Below are 18,177 nucleotides of genomic sequence, written 5' to 3'. Positions count from 1 at the left end.
CTACCACTAAGCGTGCACACCACTGGGAGGGGTGGCAGAGGCTGCAGGCTACCACTGAGCGTGAACACCATTGGGGGAGGGGGGGCAGAGGACTGCGGGCTGCACTGAGCGTGCACAACACTGGGGGATGGGGGCAGAGGGCTGCAGGCTGCCACGGCATTGCACGTGCACACCACTGGGAAAGGAGGGCTGCAGGCTGGCACTGAATATGCACACTGCTGGGGGTGGGGGCGGAGAGGGCTGCAGGCTGCCAATGAGCTTCCACGCTGCAGTGGGACAGAGGGCTGAAGGCTGGCATTGAACGTGCACACCACTGGGGAAGGAGGGCTGCAGGCTGGCACTGAACATGCATGCCGCTGGGGGAAGAGCGTTGCAGACTGGCACTGAACGTGCACGCTGCTGGGGGGTGGGTGTGGAGGGGCAGAGGGCTGCAGGCAGGATTCTTCCTTTGAGTGCATACCACACTGGATTCCCAGGTGAAGTGGGGAATGGTAGTGGGGAGGGGGTCGGGCGTGTAAACGGTATAACATCATAGGTGGCTGGGTCGACAAGTTAATAGAGGGAGCCAGAGCTGAGCGTTGAAAAGCTGGGCTTGCCTCAGAGTCAATGCACCAAATGAACATTGAAAATATTTGGCATATTAATCACGCAAACGAAGTCATGTAAATAAAAGCCAGAGTCTGTTCAGAATTCAAAAACAGTCTGTTTATTAACGCGAGGAATCATTTCACCTTAGTACTGCAGATTATACCAAGGCATTGAGAAGCACTTATAAACACGGACTGTTTTTTTAACATCAACTTAGAAACACTGATGCCCTCCATCCACCATGACAATGTCACCAGTGATTTGAGTCAGTTGTCATGGTACCCTATCTGTAGCATAGATTTGTATTATTTATAATGCAGCATTATAGTCTTTAACCAAATGCAAGAGGTGTTTGTACAACGGACACCTGAACTCGTGAATTTGACGGTGTCTCGTGAGATAAGGAAGACAAGCGCGGTCCCGAAAGCGAAAGAGGATCGCGCCGGAGCATGGGGATCTCTTGTCCTTATGGGGCTATGTGTTTAAACACATGGCCCATAAAGATAAGAACTAGAAAAACAGAACAAAAAGTTCAAGCTAAGACTCACTCAACCTAATGCTTTAATAACTCCTAATAAGAAATGAAACATGAGAGGAGGGTTTTATGAATTTCCTTATTATTTGACGGAAATGATTTTAATTAATTTCACATTTCAAAATGATTTTGCGCTGAGACATTGCTTCATAGCGCTTAGATCTTATGTACAAATTCCTATCTAACAAAACATGTAGTACATCAACATATTATTAATGATCCCCTGGGTGACTGAAACAGACATGCAAACACTCATCAAGCACTCATGGCCATTATACTCATGCATACACCAAAACAAACACTCACTATAAAGAACTAGGGGGCATATGTATCAAACGATTTTTTAATCGCAAATGCTGCGATTCGCAAAATAACAGCGTTTGCGATTAAAAAATCGGTAATCGGGATGTATGAGCCAAATCCCATCGCAAAATTAAGGAATTGCTAATTTTGCGATTTCTTAATTTTGCGTAAGCATTTAAGAAATCGCAAATTGCGATTTCTTAAATGATATGTAAAAAGCACCCAAGTTGTGCGAATTATCCTTAAGAAATCGCAAATTACCACCAACTTCCAGTTGGTGGTAATTTGTGATTTCCTTTCAAAATGCACTTTTTTGAATTTTACAAAGTGCCACGTGGCGCTCATACATGCCCTTAGGGCATGTATGTGCGCCATATGCACACACATGCTCATTTCAGGGGTGCATCAGGGTGTCATCATGACACCCTTGCACCTTTGAAATTATTCTCAAATTGCGATTAGCAAATTGCGATTCGCTATTTGAGAATTACTGCCCATTCATTCCTATGGGTCTCCTGGCCCATAGAAATGAATGGGCAGGTATTCCTTAATTGCGATTTCGCAATTTGCTAATCGCAATTAAGGAAATTTAAGAAATCGCAAAAAGTTTGCAATTTTTTAAATACATCCCGTTTTGCAATTCTCAAATAGCGATTCTTTAAAAATCGCTATTTGAGAATCGCAAATGGTGATGTTGATACATATGCCCCTAGGTCCTTGTAGCGACCTTTCTTCTCTTGTAAATTGATTACATCTCAATTTTAACATCAAGAAACATTCTGTTTTTTCGTTGACACAATGAAATTGACAGATTATTTTGAAACACACAAGAAGAACAAAAATATCTTAAAAGCGGTGCGACACAAGGACCAAACTGGTCGACGCGTTTCGAACCACTGTATTTTGGGTTCTCCTCAGGACCAACCAATTTCTGCAATGAACAATAAAAAAAACGTTTTAGGATATAATACTGTGACTCAGAATTCCTACAAAGCACCATCAAGGCCTCACATCACCCACCTTGGAATTAGAAATCTATCTGCCCGAAATGTATCCAAATCGTTTCCAATGATGAGGAACCTAAACAAGAAACCATCTGCATTATAGTTTCCTACTTGTCTATAACAGGCTATACATACAGCACAGGACAAACAACAGACTTTGGATAAAACAATGGTACTAACTCAACTTACTGGATCAGGGGAACGTGTCCTCTTTTCCGGCTACCAATAATTTGATATTGGCTTTTCTAAAACGAGGGAAAATGAGCTACGATTACTAACGTCATAAACGTTCAGAAACCGAAACCAACGTCATCACTAATGTCATAAACGTTCAAAAACCGAAACCACACCAGCCTTGTGAAGTGAAAAACTTACTTGTATAAGTTCATAAGTTCATTTCAAATGGTTTGCCCGCGCCGGGATCTAAAAGTAAACAAAGCGGTATAAGTCGTCGCAAATTCTACTAAGACTTAAGTCCTCTAAGCTTCCGTGCCCTTAGTGTTCTTTTCTTTTTTCGCCTGCGAGCTTACCGGGAGTTCACCTTTCGTCGCTCCATGTACGTGTCAATCCATTAGTGAGGTACACGTTGCATGATGGGAACTAATGACGATTTGAACTAACTGAAACTACCAGAAGCCCAAAGGTTGCTGGTAGATGTAGTTCATACTTGGCAACCTTCAAGGTGTATTTTAGAAAACGTGGCCACGATTTAAAAAATGCTTGGAACACTCAAGGGGGTAGGCTTTTAAATTCGAAACGCGTGGTTGTCCACAAAACACGCCAGGTGGCTGCTGGGCAATGTGGTTCGAACTTCACTCTCCTGAAGTTATGTGTTTAAATATACGCAGAAAAATGTTTTTTTTTTTTTTTGTTTTTTTTTGCGTGTCAAACGGAGGAAGGCAATCCAAAAGGGGGTAAGAGTAGCTGCAAACCAATCGGCACTGTACATGAACTATAAATAACGGACTCAGTTGACAGGAAAGCCGTACATAGTTTGTAACATTGGAACAGCAGGACGAACAGGAAAGACAGTGGTGACAACTGGACGATGTTGTTCTCAAATTAAACAATTGGTCTGAATATCTCCGCTACTTCATTCAGGCCGTTAATCGCCGTGTTGAATTTCATGATGAGTAATGCCTCACGTTGGCTTAATTGGCCTTCCAAATCGCCTCCACGCGGGTCTCTTTCAATCTTGGACAAAACTGTCCATTTCAAATCCTCCTCACTGTGTCATTGTGACCCAGTGGTTGACTAATGGGGCATTTTCCACTCGTCGTCTAATCCTAGATTTATGCTGGATGATACGTTGTCGGACCTCCTGGGTTGTCTTCCCAATATACAACTTTGGGCAGGGACAAGTTATTGCATAGACCACATTTTTTGTTTTACAATTACTAAATGTGTTATGCTTCCAGTGGATGGTATTGAAAGAAAAGACATCACCCTCTATGGTCTGCTCGCAACTTATGCATGTTCCACATTTGTGGTGACCAACAACTGGCGGTAAATTCAGCATGCTCCTTAATGTCCGCTGTTCTTGTTTTGGTAGAGCAGCACGGACTATGTAGTTGGCTACACTTTTCTCCTTTTTATAAGCAAACATTGGAGGGGTGGAAAATTCTTCATGGAGGTCCTTAATCAAATGCCAATTGCCTAGGATGAGTTTCCGGAGTTGGTGGCTATTAGGGCAGAATGTTGTTACACAGACTGGTCTGTTGCCCTTATTCCTAGTTTTTTGCTCCAACAATGTCTCTCTTGGTGTCCACCAAGCTCTCTTCAAAGAGTGTTTGAGTAATTTCTTGGGGTCTCCCCTCTCAAGTAGGCGATCTCTTAATTTGTTGGCATGCGTGAAGTATTCCTCTTTTTTGGTACAGTTCCTGCGAATTCGCAAGAACTGACCGTAAGGTAGATTTTGTCTCAGACTGCGAGGATGGTTGCTCGTATAATGTAGTGCCTTATTCCGGTCTGTCTGTTTTCTAAAAAGTGTGGTTTCTAGCTCTCCATCCGAAGCCACTACCTTAACGTCCAGAAATGTAATTGATTCGTTTGACGAAACACTACTAAATTTGATGTCATTTGATCTTCCGTTGAGCCAACCAACAAACTCGTCCAGTGCTTGCTGTGTACCAGTCCAAATTAGGAAAATGTCGTCAATATAGCGCATATAGTTGGAAATGTTTGCAACAAATGGGTTGTTGTTGTATATGAAATTGTTTTCATATAAACCCATAAATAGCACAGCCAACTCCGGGGCGAAAGGACATCCCATCGCCACGCCTCTTGTTTGGTAAAAAAACTGTGAATCAAAAGAAAAATAATTTTTGGATAGTGCAAACTTGGCCAGAGACAGAAGAAATTCCGTTGGAACTTGTTCCGGTCGCTCTCTTTGACATAAAAACCACTCCAAAGCTTGATCCTGAGGAATTTGGGTGTAGAGTGACACCACGTCCATTGAAACCATCAGTTGTTTAGTTTTGTTGAACTGCACGGATGCTATTCTATTGAGAAAGGCAGTGGTGTCTTTCAAATGGGCCGGAACTTGATTGATGAATGGTTTCAGAAAAAAATCAATATATTGAGCCACTGGCTCAATAAGTGATTCACAACCAGATACTATAGGTCGTCCTGGGGGATCAAGTTCATTTTTGTGAAGTTTGGGCAAGGCATAAAAGACCGGTATCCTCGGATTCATATTCTTAAGAAACAGACGTTCTTTGGGGCCTACGAAACCTTGTGAAAAGCCTTCTTCGATAATATGGAAAAGTTGATCTTGTAGTTCTTTTGTTGGATCTTTCTTAATTTTCCGATAGCAGGTCACGTCTTCCAACTGGCGTAGTACTTCCTTCTTATATTTATTGACGTCCCAAAGGACAACTGCCCCACCTTTGTCCGCCTGCTTCACCACTATAGATCTATCATTTTGCAGGTCAATCAGGGCATCTTTCTCCTGTTTGGCTAAGTTAAACTTAACGAAGCTTTTTTTACTTTCCATTGCCTGAATTCCTGATAAGATGGTTCTCTCAAAAGTGGTAATTTCCTTGGGGACCTTGGGTCCTGTTGGACAAAAGGTGGATTTCCTCTTTAGTCCAGTTATTTCTGCCGTTACTGCTTCAGTTGTCTCAGAAAAGAACGTTTTCAAACGGATTTTACGACAGAACTCCATGGTTTCAAGCTTCATTTTTATAAAGTCTGTAGTTCTGGAAGGAACAAAGCTAAGTCCTTTTTGTAAAATGGAAATTTCCGCACCTGTGAGGATTTTGTCAGACAGGTTGTAAATTGGTGATGAAGCTAGCTCTTGTAATATTGGCGACGTGTCCTCATTTCCCATGGTTGGGAATATCGCAACCGTCCTCCAAGGTCCCCAAGGAAATTACCACTTTTGAGAGAACCATCTTATCAGGAATTCAGGCAATGGAAAGTAAAAAAAGCTTCGTTAAGTTTAACTTAGCCAAACAGGAGAAAGATGCCCTGATTGACCTGCAAAATGATAGATCTATAGTGGTGAAGCAGGCGGACAAAGGTGGGGCAGTTGTCCTTTGGGACGTCAATAAATATAAGAAGGAAGTACTACGCCAGTTGGAAGACGTGACCTGCTATCGGAAAATTAAGAAAGATCCAACAAAAGAACTACAAGATCAACTTTTCCATATTATCGAAGAAGGCTTTTCACAAGGTTTCGTAGGCCCCAAAGAACGTCTGTTTCTTAAGAATATGAATCCGAGGATACCGGTCTTTTATGCCTTGCCCAAACTTCACAAAAATGAACTTGATCCCCCAGGACGACCTATAGTATCTGGTTGTGAATCACTTATTGAGCCAGTGGCTCAATATATTGATTTTTTTCTGAAACCATTCATCAATCAAGTTCCGGCCCATTTGAAAGACACCACTGCCTTTCTCAATAGAATAGCATCCGTGCAGTTCAACAAAACTAAACAACTGATGGTTTCAATGGACGTGGTGTCACTCTACACCCAAATTCCTCAGGATCAAGCTTTGGAGTGGTTTTTATGTCAAAGAGAGCGACCGGAACAAGTTCCAACGGAATTTCTTCTGTCTCTGGCCAAGTTTGCACTATCCAAAAATTATTTTTCTTTTGATTCACAGTTTTTTTACCAAACAAGAGGCGTGGCGATGGGATGTCCTTTCGCCCCGGAGTTGGCTGTGCTATTTATGGGTTTATATGAAAACAATTTCATATACAACAACAACCCATTTGTTGCAAACATTTCCAACTATATGCGCTATATTGACGACATTTTTCTAATTTGGACTGGTACACAGCAAGCACTGGACGAGTTTGTTGGTTGGCTCAACGGAAGATCAAATGACATCAAATTTAGTAGTGTTTCGTCAAACGAATCAATTACATTTCTGGACGTTAAGGTAGTGGCTTCGGATGGAGAGCTAGAAACCACACTTTTTAGAAAACAGACAGACCGGAATAAGGCACTACATTATACGAGCAACCATCCTCGCAGTCTGAGACAAAATCTACCTTACGGTCAGTTCTTGCGAATTCGCAGGAACTGTACCAAAAAAGAGGAATACTTCACGCATGCCAACAAATTAAGAGATCGCCTACTTGAGAGGGGATACCCCAAGATATTACTCAAACACTCTTTGAAGAGAGCTTGGTGGACACCAAGAGAGACATTGTTGGAGCAAAAAACTAGGAATAAGGGCAACAGACCAGTCTGTGTAACAACATTCTGCCCTAATAGCCACCAACTCCGGAAACTCATCCTAGGCAATTGGCATTTGATTAAGGACCTCCATGAAGAATTTTCCACCCCTCCAATGTTTGCTTATAAAAAGGAGAAAAGTGTAGCCAACTACATAGTCCGTGCTGCTCTACCAAAACAAGAACAGCGGACATTAAGGAGCATGCTGAATTTACCGCCAGTTGTTGGTCACCACAAATGTGGAACATGCATAAGTTGCGAGCAGACCATAGAGGGTGATGTCTTTTCTTTCAATACCATCCACTGGAAGCATAACACATTTAGTAATTGTAAAACAAAAAATGTGGTCTATGCAATAACTTGTCCCTGCCCAAAGTTGTATATTGGGAAGACAACCCAGGAGGTCCGACAACGTATCATCCAGCATAAATCTAGGATTAGACGACGAGTGGAAAATGCCCCATTAGTCAACCACTGGGTCACAATGACACACAGTGAGGAGGATTTGAAATGGACAGTTTTGTCCAAGATTGAAAGAGACCCGTGTGGAGGCGATTTGGAAGGCCAATTAAGCCAACGTGAGGCATTACTCATCATGAAATTCAACACGGCGATTAACGGCCTGAATGAAGTAGCGGAGATATTCAGACCAATTGTTTAATTTGAGAACAACATCGTCCAGTTGTCACCACTGTCTTTCCTGTTCGTCCTGCTGTTCCAATGTTACAAACTATGTACGGCTTTCCTGTCAACTGAGTCCGTTATTTATAGTTCATGTACAGTGCCGATTGGTTTGCAGCTACTCTTACCCCCTTTTGGATTGCCTTCCTCCGTTTGACACGCAAAAAAAAAAAAAAAAAATAAATAAATTCTGCGTATATTTAAACACATAACTTCAGGAGAGTGAAGTTCGAACCACACTGCCCAGCAGCCACCTGGCGTGTTTTGTGGACAACCACGTGTTTCCAATTTAAAAGCCTACCCCCTTGAGTGTTCCAAGCATTTTTTAAATCGTGGCCACGTTTTCTAAAATACACCTTGAAGGTTGCCAAGTATGAACTACATCTACCAGCAACCTTTGGGCTTCTGGTAGTTTCAGTTAGTTCAAATCGTCATTAGTTCCCATCATGCAACGTGTACCTCACTAATGGATTGACACGTACATGGAGCGACGAAAGGTGAACTCCCGGTAAGCTCGCAGGCGAAAAAAGAAAAGAACACTAAGGGCACGGAAGCTTAGAGGACTTAAGTCTTAGTAGAATTTGCGACGACTTATACCGCTTTGTTTACTTTTAGATCCCGGCGCGGGCAAACCATTTGAAATGAACTTATGAACTTATACAAGTAAGTTTTTCACTTCACAAGGCTGGTGTGGTTTCGGTTTTTGAACGTTTATGACATTAGTGATGACGTTGGTTTCGGTTTCTGAACGTTTATGACGTTAGTAATCGTAGCTCGTTTTCCCTCGTTTTAGAAAAGCCAATATCAAATTATTGGTAGCCGGAAAAGAGGACACGTTCCCCTGATCCAGTAAGTTGAGTTAGTACCATTGTTTTATCCAAAGTCTGTTGTTTGTCCTGTGCTGTATGTATAGCCTGTTATAGACAAGTAGGAAACTATAATGCAGATGGTTTCTTGTTTAGGTTCCTCATCATTGGAAACGATTTGGATACATTTCGGGCAGATAGATTTCTAATTCCAAGGTGGGTGATGTGAGGCCTTGATGGTGCTTTGTAGGAATTCTGAGTCACAGTATTATATCCTAAAACGTTTTTTTTATTGTTCATTGCAGAAATTGGTTGGTCCTGAGGAGAACCCAAAATACAGTGGTTCGAAACGCGTCGACCAGTTTGGTCCTTGTGTCGCACCGCTTTTAAGATATTTTTGTTCTTCTTGTGTGTTTCAAAATAATCTGTCAATTTCATTGTGTCAACGAAAAAACAGAATGTTTCTTGATGTTAAAATTGAGATGTAATCAATTTACAAGAGAAGAAAGGTCGCTACAAGGACCTAGTTCTTTATAGTGAGTGTTTGTTTTGGTGTATGCATGAGTATAATGGCCATGAGTGCTTGATGAGTGTTTGCATGTCTGTTTCAGTCACCCAGGGGATCATTAATAATATGTTGATGTACTACATGTTTTGTTAGATAGGAATTTGTACATAAGATCTAAGCGCTATGAAGCAATGTCTCAGCGCAAAATCATTTTGAAATGTGAAATTAATTAAAATCATTTCCGTCAAATAATAAGGAAATTCATAAAACCCTCCTCTCATGTTTCATTTCTTATTAGGAGTTATTAAAGTATTAGGTTGAGTGAGTCTTAGCTTGAACTTTGTGTTCTGTTTTTCTAGTATTTTGGGCTCAGTTCAGCTGAGTTTTTGAGCCAAAACCCGGTTTTGTTTTTTTCCATAAAGATAAGAAAGCGCATCACGACAGCCGTGAAGCAGTCAACCCAGTCCAGATCACAAGCCAAAGGGCGCCAACCAAAAACCCTCATTTCCAATGGCAGGCCACCGTTTAGCATAAATGGTGGCACCAGCCAATGGAAATGAGGGGCGGGGCTTAAAGCCTTCTTCTGAAAGTCCTTCTAAGCAATAAATGTCGCCGAGCGTGCTGCGCATGTGCACAGCAACGCTACGCGAGACCTAACAAGCATCATACAGCCTTTTCATTCCATTCAAAGACTGAGCTCATACAGCCAACACGTTTCATTCAGGCAAACTTCTTCAGGGCCGCAGATAATAATACACACATAAGGACATGTATGCATAATTTCCCTGTGTCCAAAAAATAACAGCTTAAAAGTCATCACTCCATGAGAAACCCCTTTAAAAACCATATGCAATCAATTGTTTACATCTCAATTTAAAAATCGAAAATCAATGACATTTCAGAACACCAGATTGCTACCCACTCCAAAGTGTGCAGTCGACATAAATAGGTCTTATCAAGATGTACGTACATACCTGAAATATCATACATTTTTTAATTTGCCATAAAAGTGATATATAGATTAAGAGAGGCACAGAACCCAATTAGTGAAGTTAATAAATTGCGTTCGACCCAATACCACCAAACAGCCAAAAAGAACATTGTTAGACCTGACAGCCTTAGGGTAGTCTTTCCCAAATGTTTGCCTGTTTGCCTCACCTTTTTTCTGATTTCTTTTTGTTGGCCTTAAGACTATGAGCACTTAACTGCTGCCAACAATTTGCAAAGTGCATGTGCCTCTTCCCTAAAACATGGTTTCATTGTCTATCCACAATTGGCATATCTAATTTACCTACATGTCCCTGGTAGAGTGCAATACATGTTCCCAGTGCCTGTAAACTAAATGCTACTAGTGGACCTGCAGCACTGACTGTGCCAGCTAAATAAATAGCACTTTAAACATGTCTCAGTCCTGTCACGGTAGAGCCTGTGTGTGCAGTTTTGCTGCCATGTCAATGTGGCATTTAAAAACTCTTGTCAAGCCTTAAATTCCCCTTTTATTACAGATAAGTCACCCCTAAGGTAGCCCTAGGTAGCTCAATGGGCAGGGTGCTGTATGATTAAACTGTAGGACATGTACTGATAGGTTTTGCGTGTCCCGATAGTGTAAAACAACCAAATGTGTTTTTCACTACTGTGAGGCCTACCCCTGTCATAGGTTTGGTAATTCCTTATTAAACTTATGAGCTTTAATTCCTGATTGAGAAGGAGTAGCTCTGTCATATTTCAAATCATTGGAATGGTAATGATAAATCCTCACTGTTGGCAAAGTTGAATTTATCCTTACTATTTCAAAATGCCAATTTTAGAAAGCCTACTAAATACAGGAAAGGATACATGACTCCTTTACTGCTTCTATGTTTTGTGTAAAAATTATATGAAAATAATTCCAAATGGAATGGTTTAATAAATGACCCAATCAAACAAAAAAAGGCAGTGTTTTGATTGATGCTATAAAGCGATAAAGTAGATGCGGTAAAGGGGTCAGGTATCCCCCCCTGTGTTTAATAAGTATTATGGCCCTACCTGATCCTTGTCCTATGGGCCTAACCCCTCTAGTGGTTGTACTTTTAGAAAGCCAGTTTCAAATGCCTGTCTGGAGTGGGAGACGGTTGGACTTTACTGACACCTCAATAGGAAGTGTTCTGTCCCCACATAAAGGGCTGCAACCCCCCTGTAGTGGAACCAGAGCTGAGAGGGAGGACCTCTGTGAACTCCAAAGCACCTTTTTGAAGTCACCTCCACTTCAAAGGCACAACTGGGTATAAGTACTAAGGCCTCATTTATGAGACTCCTTGTACCTCTGGAACGTCACTTTTTGTGGCGCAGAATCCTGCGTGATATTTATCAGGCAGCACTAAGCCACTTTTTTTGGCTTAATTCTGCCTGATAAATATCAGTCCATTTAACGCAATGTTCTACATTAAAGGGGCGTGCAATGGGTGTTGCTGGGGGCGTTCCCAGCAACATCCATGGCTTTTTGACACTGCCCCAGATTTATGAGAAATCGTAAATCTGAAGCAGTGCCAAAAGCTTATGCCTCCCCAGGGGATGTGTAAGGGAGGCTCAGTGAGGAGAAATATCTTTATTTCTCCTAATTTTTCCTTTTTCTACGTGTGCTGAATTGTTACTTGCACACACTGTCCCTATTTTACTTCTTCCACATTTGGCATTTATTGTACATAAGCAATAACGCTGTGCTGAACATAAACATTTTAGTTTTGCCTTTGACTCGCAACTCTGCTTCCGGTCACGTTGCAAGTTCACTTCCGGGTCACCTCGGTCACACGTCATACTTAAGATGGGGACATTATCACCATCGCAAAGCGACAAGGATTTATCCAGGGACCCTACGAGAGACCACTTTTTCAACGACCACCAAGTAAGTGTTTGCTGCACCCCCTCATCTTCTTTCCACCTCGAACGGACTCGTGCTGTAGTAGCGGTAGCCTTAAGTAATCCCTGATAGTTACCTGCCCTGTTCTCATTTATACGCTATCATTAAGCGCGTACCCCTGTCTTTGCCCCCTTCTTTATAAGTGCTAAACCTTGACTCTTCCGAGAGAAATTAGCCTGCTCCCACAAGTAACTGATGCACACTTTACTGGGAATATGCAGATAGTGTAATCCCAACTGTACTATACGTGGTCCATCGGCACAAGTAATGAAAGTCTGCACTCATACACGAAAGGCACCCTTTTTTCAAAACACATGCCCCACAATTCTACCTAAATTCAATATGCACCTACAGCTTTTGAAGAGCGGATTAAGCAATTCTCTCTTCGCAACCCACCAGATATACTACTATGTTTTAAATTAGCTATTTTACGAATTGCTGTATTTCATTTGGTTTGAAAAACTTTTGCATCCCTTTAACAAAAATTGACCATTCGCATGTTAAAACACACTATCTCCGACCATGGTGTAGTGTTACATTATAATGGGAAAATATTGCTATGCATCTGTCGGGGGTCAAACGATAGAAATTAGACTAAGTATTGAGAATCTAAGCTGCATTATGTTTTTACCTGACGTTGCGGAACCTGTTGTAAATAATACGCTTGTCCTTGCAGATTTGGATGTTAAAATACAATGTCCCATAAAAATCTTGAAAATGTACAGACTAATCGCTGATACCATGATGTTGGAATGTAATGACTAGGTATTTTTTTTTTTTTATTTATGTGTTTTATAGAGCGCAAACTTGGCCCGTTAGGGTATCAGAGCGCTTTACAGGAGAGCAAAAAGATATACAGACAGATTTAGAATCAACCAATTACAGCTCGAGTAGCAATGGTGCGGAGTATAAGGGTAAAGAGGCGCATGTATTTACAGTTTACGTTATCAAATTACACAAGCGAGATACCATATTTACAGAGTACGTTTTCAGTTGTTCTGAACAGGTCCCAAGTTTCTGATGTTACAGGAGATCCGGTAGTGCGGGGGGAGGGGGGGAAGGAGGGGAGGGGGGGGAGGCCGCCATAGTTCATGCCATAAAAGTAGTTAAGGCAATGTTAGACAAGAAATTTGCCCATAAGGAAGGTTTTTGAATCCTTTTTGAAACGAGTCAGTGAGGGAATTCTTCTGATGTCTGGTGGGAGAGAGTTCCATATTCTAGGAGCAGCCCCTGAGAAGGCCCGATTGTAAGTTTTTTTTTTCCAAAATCGTGCAGATTGGAGCAGGAGATCTCTGGCAGATCTGGAGTTTCTGGTTCCTCCGGAGATCACGAGTTTCTGTGTCAAGTATGCAGGGGAGTTAGAGTGTAAGGCTTTGTGCGTGATGCAAGCTAGTTTTAGCTGTATTCTTGCCTCCAGGGGAAGCCAGTTGAGAGCTTTCAGGTGTGGGGAAATATGATCGTATTTCCTTGAGCCGGTAAGTAGTCTAGCGGCCGCGTTGAGGCAGGCTTTAAGAGGTGCCAGGGAAATCTTGGGTAAGCCCGAGAGGGTAGAGCAGCCGTATTCAAGTCTAGAGATGACGAGTGCTTGGACTGCCATTTTTAGGTCGGGAGCATCAAGGAAGGGTTTCAATTTCCTAAGGTAGCTCAGATGGAATCTGGCTGTTTTAGCTATAGAGTTTATGTGGTCACGCATTTTAAGGTTGGTTTCACATGATGTTTATTAAAAGAACCCAATGCATTTCGGGAAAAATATTTCCTTCGTCAGGGGCATCTAAAACATAATTTAAACAAAAACATCATGACATGTGGAACCAATCTGTGCCTTGGAGCCCGTTTTAAAATCTTGGTGGGAGCAGTGGTATGGATAAAACAAATTGAATAAATGGTAAAAAAGAATGAAGAATTTTCGAAAAATATGGATAAAAGAAAGTTAAAAATAAGGTTGAATTTAATTTATTGGATTCATACTGCGACTTGGCGGTGCAACTTGGTGGAACCAGGGATGGTTCCCCTTTGATTTGTTTTGTATGCAGTGCAAGAGGCGAAGCGCAGAACAAGTATGCATGCCAATAAAGTGGAATCAGTATAAACATGGACAAAAAAAGGAAAGAAAAAGGAGTGCATCTCACCACCTCTTATTTCCCTTTTGATCAGTGAGCCTTGTGTGGCTCCTGTCCCCAGCCCACCCTCTATTGTGGTCAGCCTGAACTCTCGACTTTGCCCCGGTCCAGTGTGAACAGATAACCACCATAGGCGCCTATTGCTTCTAACTGCTATTTTTACTTTTAATCATTAAAAACAAATATCTTGACTTCTACTTATTGGATTTTTGTCATTGTGTTCTTGTTTCATTTATACAATCATAATCTATTTTTTGTTACTGTTTGAAGTGCTGCACAAATACTTTACACACTCTCTCTTAAGTTAAGCCTCCATGTTCTGTGCCAAGCTAGCAGAGGGTGAGCACAGGTTAATGTATGGTGTGTATCTGACTTGCCCTGTGGTTCCTGCTTGGACCGAGTGCATCCCTCCGCCAAACAGAAACCTAATTTCTAACACCCCGTAACAGTATATTCAGCCCTAACCTCATGAGATAGGCAATGTACATACCAATGTAATGTGGTGAGAGTCAGATTCTAAGGATTCTAGCTCATTATGATTATTAATACAGTTTACTTTATAGTTCATCCACATCCATGCTCTCTTTAATGAACAGGGTAGAGGTTTCCTTGGGTAATTCCTAATGAGTAGTTGATCTAACATCATGTTTCTTCTTTCTTGTAGCAGTTTCTCCTAATCCTCACTTCCTGACATCATCACAGCAGGCTCTCAAGAGCTAGATTCAATAACTACAGAATGTATATTTTTATTCCCACTTAAAGCCCCTAAGATTTCTAGCTAAGGTGCTGTAATATGTGCTTAGCAGCACACTATTTTGAAAATAAGTGGAATAAACTCTGTTATGGTATTTTGTGTTGTGCTGGGTTATGTTATGATGATTTGTATAGGGAAGCTTATCATCAATGAGAGTATCCAGGTGCTGGAGCAGGAATGTAGGCCGGGCGACATTCCTAACTGAATAGCCATGTCTACAGTTTCTTGTGCAAATTGAGAAGTGAGATAGCTGTCCTGATGTATTGAGGAAGCTCATTCCAGTTCCTGGCAGAGATAAAGAAGAAGGTGCGTCCTCCTGACTTGCTTTTGTGGATTAGTGGGATTCATGCTAGGGAGAAAGACGTAGAGCATAGCTGTCCGGTAGGCTGGTGGAGTTGAAGTCGGTCAGTGAGGTAAGCTGGTCAGGTGTTGTGGAGGGATTTGTAAACATGGATGAGCAGTGGGAACTGACAATGTTTCTGGTTGGATGTCCAGTGTAGCTCAGCGAGGTGGGGTGTGATGTGGGCACTCCTGGGGATATCTAGGATGAACCTTGTGGTGATGTTTTGGTGTGGTCTGGAGTCTTGCAATAGCTGGTTAAAGATGCGGATGTATAATGTGCTGCCAAGTTGAGTCAACGGGTTATGAGGGCCTGGATGACTGTGTGTCCTGCATGCATGGGGAGCCATTTAAGATCTTGTGAAGCATTCTGTGAATGAGGCAGAAGGATGCGATCATGGCATTGACCTGTTTATTCATTGTGGGTTTGTCATCTAGGATAATGCAAGGTCTCTGGCGTGGTCTGTGGGGGTGGGCATGGGACCCAATTCGGGAGGAGTCCCAACAGCTTTTGTTTTCAAAAGAACAGGATCAACATTTTGTCCATGTTGAATTTAAGGCAGTTCTCTCTTATCCAGTTGGCCACGTTGGACAGACAGGAGATGAAATTGGTACTGGTGGTGCTGTCCATTTCGGTGAGGGAGAGGATGAACTGAGTGTCATTGGCGTAGGAGACAATGTTGATTACACTGGCTCTTATGATATGGGCGAGCAGTGCCATGTACACGTTCAACATGGTTGGGCTGAGGGATAAGCCCTAGGTGACTCTGCAGATAAGCTTCTTGTGTTTGGAGGTGTAAGGTGAGAGTCTGACATGTTGAGTTCTGTTACAATGGAAGGAAGCAATCCAGCTCAGGGAGGCCCTTGAATTCCTCAGTCCTGGAGTCTGGCTATGAGGGTGCCATAAGAGACAGTGTTGACAGGCTCTGAGAGGTCTAGCAGGATGAGCCAACTCTGTGCCACACACATGCATAAAATTACAAAAACCTCTATCAGCCAAGCACATGCCATTATATATGGGATAAAGTACCCTCTGTGATTCATTATAAGGATATTGCAAGTCACTGAGGAGTTCTATGACCATATAGTGGAATGAATGAGAAGGCTGAGTTTCTATATGGCGGTATGGAACTATAGGGGGGCTTGCAATATCCTTATCGTGTATGGCATGTGGATTATTTATTTCTTATAATATATGGTAACACCATCACTTTTCCCACAAAACACCATGGGGTATATTCACAAGAACTACCACAAGAGTAGCATAGCGCAACTTTCAATATTGCAGTCGATCGTGGGAAAATAACCCAGTAACAATGTGAGATTCACAACATGGTGGTAGCATGCGATAGTCTGCCAAAACCGCGGACAATGTCTGCGATAAAACCACCTCGATGGAGATAAAAACACAAACCACAACACCAAAAAACCTGCGATGGGCCAAAGCGCAATGAGGAAATCAGCGATAAGCAGCACCAGGCCTGCAACACACACCTGGCAGGTGGGAACAATTTCCATAAAAGCAGAAAAAACACCCATACACAAACTGACCTACACCCAAGCACCATGGAGGCAGTTGTAGCAGGTGCAGAGGACGAGCGCAACCCTACAAGCACCCCGGACGACCAGCCTGGGACCTCGGGGACAGGGAAGGTCAAGGATAAGAAGATGAGGAAGACGAAGTTCAGTCCGCAGGCAAACAGGATCATAGTCACGGAGGTGATGGAACACCATCAACAACTCTTTGTCACCTCCAACGTGTCACGGGACACCAAAACTGCAATATGGCGGGACATCGTCGACAAGGTGAATGCCGTCGGAGAGCACAAGCGGACAATGGACGAGGTCAAGAGGCGATGGAATGACATCAAGCGGAAGACCAAGGTGAAACTCACTGCCAACCAGAAGGCAGCAATGCAGACTGAAGGTGGGGGCCCAGCGCCACAGCTGGAGCTGGATGACATGGAGGAGCTGGTGTCAAAAGTCATCATGTGGAGACTGTGGCCTGAGTCGGGGGACCGGACACTGCTCGACAGGACACAACACAACCGCAACAGGGTGAGTGACCATTAGGTACTGGGGGGACCGGTGGAGATGGGCATAATGGCACACATGCACAATCAAGCAGAGCACAGTGCACACCCACAATGACTCAGGGTCATCGCCCAGATCTACAGACTCACAATGTACAATGCCATGCTGTCTGAATGTCAACCTGTACCATGCGTCTACACACATGTGGACACATTGTAATACACCATCTCCCCTTCACATCGCAGGGGCACCGTCAACACCTCCTGTAGACCAGTCCCAGCCACTCTTCACAGATGATGAGGAGGACAACGCCAGCATCGACACCCTGACCATCCAAGACATAATTGATCTCATCCGCCACTCACCTCCAGGCTCAGGGCAGCCCAGCTACATCAATGATGACCCCACCTATCACCCACACCACCAGGAACAACACATGGCCTTCCAAAGCCATGTGCTGGAGTGCCAGATGGAGCCGGCTGAGCCGGTGCGGGTGGGCTTCGGCATCATAGCTGCCAAACTGGACGCCATCCTTGGGTGTCTATGTCCGCCCCATGGTCTCCAACGAGCCTTGACTGTCATCGCTGGAGTCCTGATGCGGCGAGAAGAACACCTGTCCGTTCAGAGTGGCTCCAGCGATGCCAGCCGTGAGCTGGCACACATATGGAGGCTCATGGAGGAAATGGTGCGGATGGAGGCAGAAAGGATGGCAGTCACCACTGCACATCATCGGAATGTAGCTGGGATCTATCATGCCCTACAGACCTCCATCATGGCATTGCCGCCACAAGGCGTGGCGCTGATGAATGCTGCTGCCCCCACACCATCCACATCCCTGCCCTCTGATGTGTCAGTGCCACCCAGTGTGACAGCTGGATCCACTCAGGCCCCTGATGTGTCAGTGACACACATTGCGGCAGC

The sequence above is a fragment of the Triturus cristatus genome, chromosome 6 (genome assembly GCF_964204655.1).
Source record: "Triturus cristatus chromosome 6, aTriCri1.1, whole genome shotgun sequence".
Lineage (NCBI taxonomy): Eukaryota > Metazoa > Chordata > Amphibia > Caudata > Salamandridae > Triturus > Triturus cristatus.
The sequence above is the reverse complement of the archived record's forward strand: the minus strand, read 5'-3'. Positions refer to the sequence as shown.